Source organism: Asparagus officinalis, chromosome 3 (assembly GCF_001876935.1).
Source record: "Asparagus officinalis chromosome 3, Aspof.V1, whole genome shotgun sequence".
Taxonomy (NCBI): Eukaryota; Viridiplantae; Streptophyta; class Magnoliopsida; order Asparagales; family Asparagaceae; genus Asparagus; species Asparagus officinalis.
Window position 1 is genome coordinate 46,289,072 of NC_033796.1, and position 11,840 is coordinate 46,300,911.

The window sequence follows — 11,840 nt, forward strand, 5'->3', positions numbered from 1 at the left end:
TGCCAAAAGGCGCCACCTAGCCCCGATGCCTCCGTGCAAAGTACAAAGTGCGTCTAACAAAACGCCACTTAGCGCCTCAGCCGATTAGCCCCGATCACCGGCTCATTGGTCCACTACCTATTGCCTATGACACACGACCCACTAGAACTTATGAGGGATTAATTAAAACAAAATACTTCTCGGCTTGCCATTGGCAAGCCTCGAACAGATGACCTTTTGAAACACCAAAACTTTAACTTTCCACTCGGCTACTAAGCATTTATGAAAAGTACTAGTAGTTAATATATATAGTTTGAAAACTCATTTTGGAAAGCGGTTTAGACCAAAAACTCCAACATGTACAACTCTCTTCATTTTATTTAGACTTGTTGATACGCCACAAAATAAAAAGTATCCAATAATCTCTGGTTCATGATATTAAATGTGCACTAAAGGGATGTCAGTCATTAAATCACTAAACTTCGCAATTCGTACACCAATCTAATGGTTATATCCATTTGGTACATTTTAAATGGTATGGCATGTATCTACTAAATAATTTCTAGCCAATGAACTAGTTATTAAGGAGCATGCTGCTTTATTTGACGATTCCTTCCCAAGTAGATTTATCTTTGTTTGTGTTATGTTTTTCATCGTACTATAATTGCCAAACACCTAAATTACTTGGCAAGTTTGAATTACACAGTATTAAGATAGTTTATATCTATGTATGTATACGCTCAATATTGGCCCACTCAGGCCCCTGTCTTGTCTAGGAGTATGAGTTCTATTACAATTAGGACTCATACCTTGTCTATATATTTTGTATCATATTCTTATATCAATGCAGAATATAAATTGTTTTCTTTTAATTATCGTGGTATCAGAGCCATAATCTTAGAACAAATCTCAACCATCTATATACGAAACCCTATCTCTAACCCTAAGAGAGCCGCTAACTCCAACCAGGTCAGATTTGTTGTGCTGCCATCATCTGTCATGGACCAGGTCAGATTTGTTGTGCTGCCATCATCTGTCATGGATCATTGACTGCATCTCATCGTCGTTTACTGTGCTCATCATTGTCACTTGAGCACCGAACGAGCAGCTTGCCACCATTTGTTGTGCTCGTCATTTTTGGTAAACCTCGCCATCATTGATCGAGCTCGTTGCACTCGCTGATCTCAACGATTGTCATCCAGACCTAGATCATCGCAACCTTCCCGACACTCATCGACCACTACCTTGCCTAGCCTCATTGACTGTTGCCTTGCTTGGCCTCGTCGACTGCTACTGGCAAACCGTTGTTCTTCTCAGCTTCGATCTTCGGTGCTGTCGAACTATCACTCTTCTCAGCTCTGATCTGCAATGCTATCAAACCGCTACCCTAGCTACCCAAATCTCATCGAACAGTCATCCTAGGTTGCTTGATCTTAAGTAATACCCTGTTGCACTCTAAAGCGACGGGCAATACAGAGGGGCTAATTTCACACCCGACAAAAGCCGACGAGATAAGCCCTAGCTTTTAAATTTTGTTAGATACAGACATCGAACCCATGAATTTTTGAGCCCTTTGTCTCAACCAACTAAGATATTGCATTGGTATTTTTATTTTGGTTGATAATTTTACATAATCATCGTTAACAAATAGGGACTTTACACCTTTCGAGCTTGTGATATTTAATTCACTAGGGTTAAAAACTACAGGATATGGGTGTTAATCATTCAGTGTAATCTTCCTGCATTTGTATTGTGAGGATATATTGATGGTTCTCTTCCATGTCCTCCTTAGACTTCTCCGATTGTTGCATCATATGGATTGAGATCTACAACTAATGCTTCAGTTGCTGACAAGACTACATATCATCAGTGGAACTGTACGAATCAACAAATAATGGCATACATTATGCGGTTCATATCTGGCACTATTCAAGTAGCTATTGGAAGTTTTCCTACTTCGTGCAAATAGTGGACCATTTTATGCCCCATGTTCATGCAAACTGAAGCTACCAAAGTATATCTGTTACATCACATCCTTCAGGAAGCTTGACAAGATGATCGATCTATTTAGGACTTCTATACTCTTCTTTCTAACTATTGGGAAGAACTTAAGTTGTTGGAGGCGAATGCCCCGGTATCATTATTTGATTTTGCTCTAAATTTTGCTACTCAGCCTAATTGTCAACATCTATATTATTTTGTGATGTGATTGTGCCCTGAGTTTGAGCCATTGAGGGCTCATATTCACAAAACACCACTTTTGTGACTTACAGAAGCTATTGTGGTGGTTATTTTTAAGGAGATGTGACTTCATCTTCTGAATAGTACTCTCTCCTGCTGCTACAGTACTTGCTACTTAATCTCGAGTTAGGAACTTGAACTACGGGCATTATCAGAATGATTGTAGCTAGTCACATGCTTAATGATCTTAGCATAGTACTTATCCCAAAATTTGTCATAATTGTAAGCTTGAAGGTCATTTGATTCGAGATTGTATTGCCCCACCTTTGGGTTCATATCCCAACTATAAGTTTTGCGGACACTGGCTATGAAATTGTCTTGTGAAGGCTTCATAGCGTCTTTAGAGTAAGGATGCTTCTCAGACTACTGGAGCTTCCAACTCTTTTTTTATTACTTAGATATCTGCCATTACTAGTCTTGTTGTGCATAATCTTGGTATCACTGATACTCCTCCTAGTTTTGACAGTATTGCTCTTGTTGCTCTTTAGGTAACTCAACTCCTTGGATATACAATTTAGATGCCTCACAACACATGACTCCTCACCATTCTATAATTCAAAACTACACCCCTATTACATCTTCATTCATATATACTGTTGACAATACTCATCTTGCAGTAATTCAATATGATGACATTACATCATCTTCTCTTACTTTACCATTTGTTTTATGTGTTCTTAAGTTCACTATGAATCTCATCTCTATTAGTTCATTAGTTGATTTTAGATGTATCATTTCATTTGATTCAAAATCATCTATCGTGAAGGATTCCCACAACGGCCAGCAGATTGAGACATGTCATAGAGTGGACGGATTGCATTAGTTGGATCAACTTCATACTCATCTTTCAGTTATTGGGTCCAACTACTCTATCTCTTCTCTTTAGCATCGTTAGTTAGGACAACTTTCAGTACCTTGTCTAAAAACTCTACTTGAGTTAGGAGTCTTAGGATCATTTTCTTTTCATGCACAAAATAATTGTACTAATTACCATCTTTCATCTCGTCTTCCTTGATGGCTAAGAAAAAGACGACCCTTCTCGTCTCCCTCAAGGCTCGAGACGAAAGGCATCTTTTCCCGACCCTCTCATAAAGCCAAGATAGAAGATGATCATTCTCGAACCCCTCACCGACAGTTAATCACCTTCACATTAAATTCATGATCTAAGTCATTATTACATCCCCCCGAATGTCTTAATGACTCATTGGACCTTGGTAGCACCTTACTCCTCCTATCATCGTGGCATTAATTACAAAGATGACTCATACTATCCATAGCTGATACCTGTAAAGTATCAACGGAATAAGCTGACTACTTAGACTCTGCTGAGGTTACATAAATACCATCATCAACTTGGCATAAATAGGCACATCACCTACTAGCCTAAGGTAGGCAATTTCTACATACTTAGAGAACTATATCAGTTCCTTTCTCCCCTTCAGATCATAACTAACTTGATCATCCAAACAACCACCAGAGAACCCAAGTCCAATCCTCTAACATGTTGCATATGTGCATGACTCTCTTTCTATTAGGGGATAAACCATCAAAAATGATCAGTGGACCCTAAAACTCTCCATAATCCACACTAAATTTTCCTATTTGATATATGACATCAACAACTGCCAATGCCATCGCTATCGCCACCTCCACCTCCACCTCCACCATGATGTGATCCTACTCGAAATCAACACCCACCTCCAAGATACTCCAGTGTCGATGTTTTTTTACCCCATTTTATATTCTTTGTTGCTACTATACATTCTTCACAGGAACCAAAATTTTATTCCGAGGCAGTTAAGTATCCCGAATGATAGTTATCTATACAAGAACTATAGGCCCTTCACCGTACCCATACATGGGATCTTGTTCCTCTATCACATGATACCCAATCAATCAGTTGAACTCTCCTCGCTGAGTTGATCTGTAGATATTGAGCGTGATGAGAAAGAGTTCGTTGAGGTTTCGGGAGTCAATATCTTCAATCCAATATATTTTCTCCTCAAAAACCTAAAGCTCTTAACAAAACCCATGAGCTCCCATGATACACTATAGCGATGAATTATAGTAAGTGTGTTGCAAATGTCATATTAATCCTCATTGGCGTCATATCTCTCCTTATCAACTCCATACTCTCTCCCAGAGAATGCATCGTCCATTGAGGAGGTCTAGAAGAACTTGGGACCTCTAAAGTAGTAGGCTAGGATCCAGATGATTGCAGTAGTAGTTTTACTCTTACTCACAGCTAAGCTCTTCCTGATAGTCTTTACCAAAAGTGCAACTCTCCCCTTCTCAAATTTATTAGCAGTGTGAAAGGTGATACGCTGGCCTTGGCAAATTTGTGTAATGAGATAAGGACAAACTAGCTGAGTCTTCTATTTAAACTTCTTCTCAACAGTGTCCTGAGTAGCGAATATAGAAAATCAAAATAAAATCAGATGGTTCTGCTGAGCATCACAAAGCATGCTTTGTTGCTTGTGAATTTTCTCAAGAGTACGGTCTTGATTATAAGGAGATTTTTGCACCAGTGGCCAAAATCATATCTATTCAAAACACTTACTGTTGTTGTGGATAATCGACAATGGGATTTACATCAGATAGATATGAACAATGCATTTCTCAATAGCGAACTTATGGAGATAATTTACATGTAGCCACCACCCGGGTTGATCCTTCTCTCTCTAATGTGTGTCGTGTTGAACGTGCTATCTATGGTCTCGAATGGGCCCCTTGAGCTTGGTTTAAATGCTTTCAAAATTTTATTCTCTCTATTAGACTTATGGAAAGGTTGGCAAACTATGTGATGTTTTGTCATACTTCATCTTAGGGTCAAGCCATTCTCCACTTGTATGTTAATGATACAATTATTATTGAGGATGATATATCTACTATCAAGAATCTCAAGTGACATCTTCAAAGTTAGTTTGAGATGAAATATCTTGGAAATTTACGCTACTTTCTTGGGTTCAAGATTGCACACTCTTCCGACGACTATCTATTATCTTAGTAGAAGTATATTTCAAATATCATTGAGCGAGCCACTCTCATTGGTGTCTCCCTCACAACTTATTCTCATGTTACTACTCTCATTGAGCTTCACTTAAAGCTTCATCAGATGGTAACTCTCTACCAAACCCCACTCCGTATCATAGATGATTTAATTTACTTGTCTGTTACTCATCCAGATATTTCTCATGCTATTCACACTTTTAGTTAGTTTATGGCTACACTGACGATGGTTTACTATGCAGTCCTGATTAGATTTCTTTACTACCTTTAGGATACTATGATTCGCTCCTTGTTATTTCTATCTGATTCACCTCTCACGCTACATACAAACATTAATGTTGATTGGGCTGATGATCTTGATACTTGACGATCTATCATGGGTACTACATCTTTCTTGGTTCGTTTCTTATCTCTTGTCGTAGGAAAGACCAATGTACAGTTTCATGATCTATACAGCAAAATATCATGCTTTGGATGATGCTACTCTTAGGATTTGTTGGTGTTGGACCGCATAGGAGGGGGGGGGGGGGGGGGGGTGATTAGGGTCTTATGCTAATCTAATCCGATTTTATGTCAATTAAAACTAATAACAAGTTATCCTAGCAAGTGTGAAATACAATAAGATACATGAGCTAGGATAGGCAACATGAACTAATGAATATATCCTAGCAATGAGATATTATAAATATATAAGTAAGGATATATAAATAGCACAAGGGTAAATAATGTAAACAAAGAAGTGGACAAACTAACTAATGAGACAATGGCCATATGAGCAATGAGCACAAATATAAATGAACGCCAAAGCACACACAAACACAATCAAATGATCACGGAGTTCGGACCTTCCGTCCTATGTCTCCGCTCCCCACTCCTGGGGAGAAATCCACTATCATAACCGGGTTTTTTACGTTTACCCGAATAACGTTTACACCACACAATACGGTTTTCTAGTTTACCGAAAACTCTACAACTAACACACTCTTATAATCCCACTCTACACCCTCTCAAGTGTTGAACTAGACATGTCTCCCTCAAGTGCTCGGCTATAACCTCTCCCTAGGTTCGTCAACCGATGCCACTCCTCTTGGGGCGATCCCCGACTCTTGCCACACACTTCTCTCGGTGTACAAGTATATTACAAAGTGAATCTCACAATAAGCACAATACAAAGTGTTTGTTCTCTACAATGGATGAGAACGAATTATAAGTTCACTCTCTAAGTTACACAATCCCACAACCTAATTATACTATAAATGTAAATATAATAAGCTCAAAGGTTGTGTGTGTGTAAACAAAGAGAAAATAAAATCAACTAAACTCAATATGAACACTAGCTTAATAAAATGATAATCAAACAATATAAAATATAAAGCTAGATTGAGTTTAGAAAACTTCTCAATAGATCAAGAGTGGAAGGAGAAGAGTTGGATGCTCAAACATCGATAGATGATCTCCTCAAGCTCCTGTGAAATTGATTTCACAAACTCAAACTCTCTAATACTTAAAAGCTTTTTAAACAAACTTAAACAACACTTAAACCCTTGTTAAAACTCTTGTTTAAAAAAACTTCTTGGATTATCATGAGAACTGAGATCAATGGGGTATTTATAGCCTCCCAAAACCTTAGCAAAAAAGCCCAACAGAAATGACCAAAAAACTAATAGAATCAAAAATCAGATTCTGTATAAAATGATCATTGGAGTGAACGGCGGTCGACCGTGAAAATCTCGCGGTCGACCAGAAAATTCTAGAAACTTTGACGGTCGACCGTGGGAATTTTCGAGCTGACGGTCGACCGTGGCGGTTGATCGGGAAAGTTGTTATTAGCTCCGTAGGTTAAAAATAAAGGCACGGTCGATTGTGGCGGTCAACCGTAAACTGACATATGAGAAAACAGGTTTGAAAGTTGATTTTTTGATTTTAAAACCCTATTTAAAAATATCAAATAAATTCCAAAAAATATAAAACCTTAGGAAATAATTGTAGACATAATAATACATATGTTACAAAATCTGGTTTTTAGAAAGGACCTCCCAAATGAAAAATATCATCATTTTACAAAATAGTCTAAAACATAAAAATGTGAACATATGGGTTTTGACATTTTAACTTAACCATGTTTTGAAACAATACAAAATGATTTTATAGACTTAAAAAAGATATAAACTATTGTTATGAAGTCTATAAATAATGAATATACTATTTTATCAAAATACACATATAATACACTAAAACATGATTTCATTGAACTGAATAAAATTGATATTGACGAAATCATATATATACATGTAAGTATGAAACAAAAATATGTTTTCTAATTATATTTAATTGTTTCATAGCAAAACTTAAAAACTATCAAACCAAAACATATTAAAATATGTTTTCTAATTATATTTAATTGTTTCATAGCAAAACTTAAAAACTATCAAACCAAAACATATATGTATATATATAACTATATATATAAATTGTTTCATAGCAAAACTTAAAAACTATCAAACCAAAACATATATGTATATATATAACTATATATATATACATGGAAACTAATAAATGTGTGTGTGTATATTATATTGAGCTTAAGGTATTAACACACATAATATAAACTCATAAACTAAATTACCCAAGCTTGATCTTGATCTTCAATAGCTTGACTTGGTTATCTTGCGGATGAAGCTTAAACTTGGATCTTCAACTTGAATTATACATAGCTTCACCTACTATTCCACCAATCTCTATTGGATATGATCGTGAATACGTAATTCCATCCATCCTCCAACATATTATTTATCTATAATAAATAATAAAACACAAATACTAGACAAAAAATATTAGATGTAAATTATTTGTTAAATCATCATCAAAACAAGAAGGCCAACAGTTGGCTCCGTCATCTTCTTCGGTATAGCAGTGTTTCTATTCCTTCTCATCTTCCTCTATTTTGTGACGATAATAGTTATATTTAGATTGCTTGTAATCTAGTATTTCTTGAGAGCACTAAACACATTGAGGTGGATAACCATATTGTCCGACTAGATTATAGGTCTCATCATATTTCTCTTTCTTATATATCATATTGAAAGATCAATCTGGGGACATGTTTTTGCATAGGCACAAACAACTAATCAGCTGCTTTATTTTTGTCCAAACTTTCGGTGTTTGATCTATGTAAGGACCATGAATTTTCGATACTAGTTAAAATAATTTTTGGTATTTTAAAATATTCAATTATTATTTTTAGAAGAGTATTTGTATTTTTCTCGGCTTTCTATAATTTTCTATGATTTAAAATCCAAGTGTTATATTTATTTAAATGATTTAGATATTTATAAAATAATTTAGTGCAGTAAATTTTTTTTAAAATTTATCTGTTGTCTTATTGATACTATTAAGTATCATTTTGAATAATATGTTGTATTATTTTTACTATTGTGTATTATTTTATATAATATATTGTATTATTAATTACGTATTATTTGTATAATTTGTTGTATTATTTCTACTGTTGTATATTATCGGTTGTAATAGCACAACTGGTATATTTTACTATCCCATAATTATTTGATTTTAAATATAAGAAATTATATTTTTATTAATTATTCTTGTTTAATTATACAGTTAGTTGTATTATTTCTACTATTATGTATTAACTGTCGTATTAGCACAATTGGTATGTTTTATTGTGTAGATAATTATACTATAATTATTTGATTTTAAATATAAGTAATTATATTGTTATTAATTATTCTTGTTTAATTGTACAATTTATTATATTATTTTTACTGTTGTGTATTATCAGTTGTAATACTACGACTCGTACGTTTTAATATGTAGATAATTTCATATAATTTTTTTTGTAATTATTATTATTTTTAATTAAATTTTAATCGGCTAAAATATTGACATGTCAAAGTCCGGTGCGTTTGAGGTCATTTAGTTTTACTTTAATGTATACCCTAATATAAGATCAGCCAATTGAAGATGGTTGTTAGGGAATGAGGATATTCAATCGTTTCTTGAGAAAGAAATGGAAAAAACATAACAACTGTAGCTTTATAAAGTATAAATTATATGCGATAGTATGAAGTATGTAAGTCATAAAAAATACAAATATAAGTCATGGGACATTAAAACAAAATATTGAAGCTAATCTAATGGGCTAAAGTTACACTATTATTAATTATTATAGTTTATGTAATACATTAAGTACTTTTTTTATATTATTTTAGGACTATTAAATATTTAAAATAAACTATAACCAATTTGACAATTGTTTTTAATATTATACATGATTAGTTAATTTTTACTATAAATATCATAATTAGTTTAATAGTACCCTTTAAATAAACAATAACGTTATTATTTACTAATTATGATATTAAATACTTATATAATAATAGTTAACATATTAGTTGATTTATCTATTAAATTAATTATTTAAATATATTATAATATAATTATTAATTGTTTAGGAATAGTTAAAATAAATATACATAATTTATTTAATAAATATATTATTAAAAATTTAATAATTATTTAAACATTATAAAAATTGTTTTTTAAATAATACTATATATAAAATTATAATTATTCAATTACAACTATTTATTCAATAATTAGTATATTAGATACTTACTAATAAGCCATTGGTATTTGTTAATGATTTTATACTAAGTTAAAATAGTTATTTATACAAGTTTTTTAAAAACATACAATTTTGTTAGATAGTTTCATTTTTTAAAATAAAATTTTCTTTACTCTTTAAGAGTTCACATTAAGCAGTTTCACAAGTTTCCATTAATAAAAATATATATATATAAAACTAAAGGAAATCTCGTGCTTATTACATGCAAAAAATGCAGCAGAATACAGTATGTATAATTATACTAAGTATGTAGAGAGCATGAAATACATAATAGGACCATCCTAATTAAATCTAACATGATCCATATATTAAAGAGAGCATATAAGAGTTAGAAAGTCATGCTTTCGAAGCGTGATTCGATGGAAGATCGAACAACCTCTAGCTCTTGCTCCTTGTAGTAGTAAATCTCCTCGTAGTGGATCTCCAAATCTTCAAGTGAGCTTGATAAAATCAGAGTCTTCTTGAGACGCAAGGCAAGATATACACCCCGTGGTACTTTAAAATCCTACTACTTCCTCTTACTCAAAGATTGCTAGAGTTTAGTAAGAGATATGTCTCTCTTATTTATTCTCTTATGGAAAGCAACTACGAATAAACTATTTATTTTATTTTTACGTTAACCATGAAAGAAGAAAGAGAGCTCATTTTAATAGAGGAAGAAGATGTCATGACATGAATGACTCATCCTATGAGTCACACCATGAGTCATCAAAACAATGATTCTCTCATGAGTCATGCAATGACCCATCTCATGAGTCATGCAATGAATCATGAAGAATCAAAACTATGTGCTAAAACCATGTTCCCAAACCATACCACCTTAATAACTCATCTCATGACTCATTAATCAATGTATAATGAAGTGCGTATTTCATAAATGAAAATACCACATCAATACGGTATTTCATAACTTTCCAATCATTAACTAATAAGTCATCATATGACCAAAAAGTCAATGAGTTGACCGAAAGTCAACCATTGACCAAAAAGTCAACCAGTTGACTAAAAGTTAACTTTGTGAGAAAAACACTGGAATTCATTTCTTAAACACATAACAGTCTGATTTTACCGATAAATATAACTGTTTATGTGTATCCGGTGAACATCATATATGCGTATCAATCATATGCATTACTCTATAAATTTATATTTCTTATGATTTAAGTACGCGCTTGGTGTGACTCTAGGGCCCAACTTAAAAACTCGGTAGTGGATGATATCCACAAGTACAACAGAGGTGCTAGCTACACATAAAGACTACCCGAGTATAAGTTGTGATAAATGTCTGCAAGATGCTTACACAATTTTATCAGGACCACTCAGTGATAATACCGTACAATTCGGTCTCTTTGTCAAACCATGTCAAACTATTAAGACTAGGGTATGGAAAACTGTCAAACCCTAATTGCTCAATTAGTGTTTGTTGATATTAAACTCATAACCTATAAGATCAAACTGACACTCAGTTTATCTTATTTACCTCGGCCAAGGATTTCTAGGTTATAGTTATATCAAACAATCTTATGACATCAACCCCCTATACTGGGAGAGAAGAATTCCATCTTAGTATCTCAATATCTACTTATACCTCTGGATGTACCCAACAAGAACCATTATGCACAACTCGATGAGAACTGTGATTAGATAAAAGTCTAAGTACACCTATACTAACATGTAAGATATTGCACTCATGTCTCAGGTCATGAGACTACTTTATACTATATCACTTGAGAACTTCTATTTAACAGTTAAGTTTAATTACCAACTAGATGTTCTCGGTGAGTCGTTCGGTCAACTCATTCACTAATGAGTCACCTGTATACTGTATCTTGATATCTTACATCAAGGATCTAAGAGATGGATCATGGTCCTTCCAAATGAGAAATAAAGTATACACTAGTCTTATTAAAGTGATGATGTCTCTTTTCAACACTTCATTGACTAGGAATATTTTAGAATATAC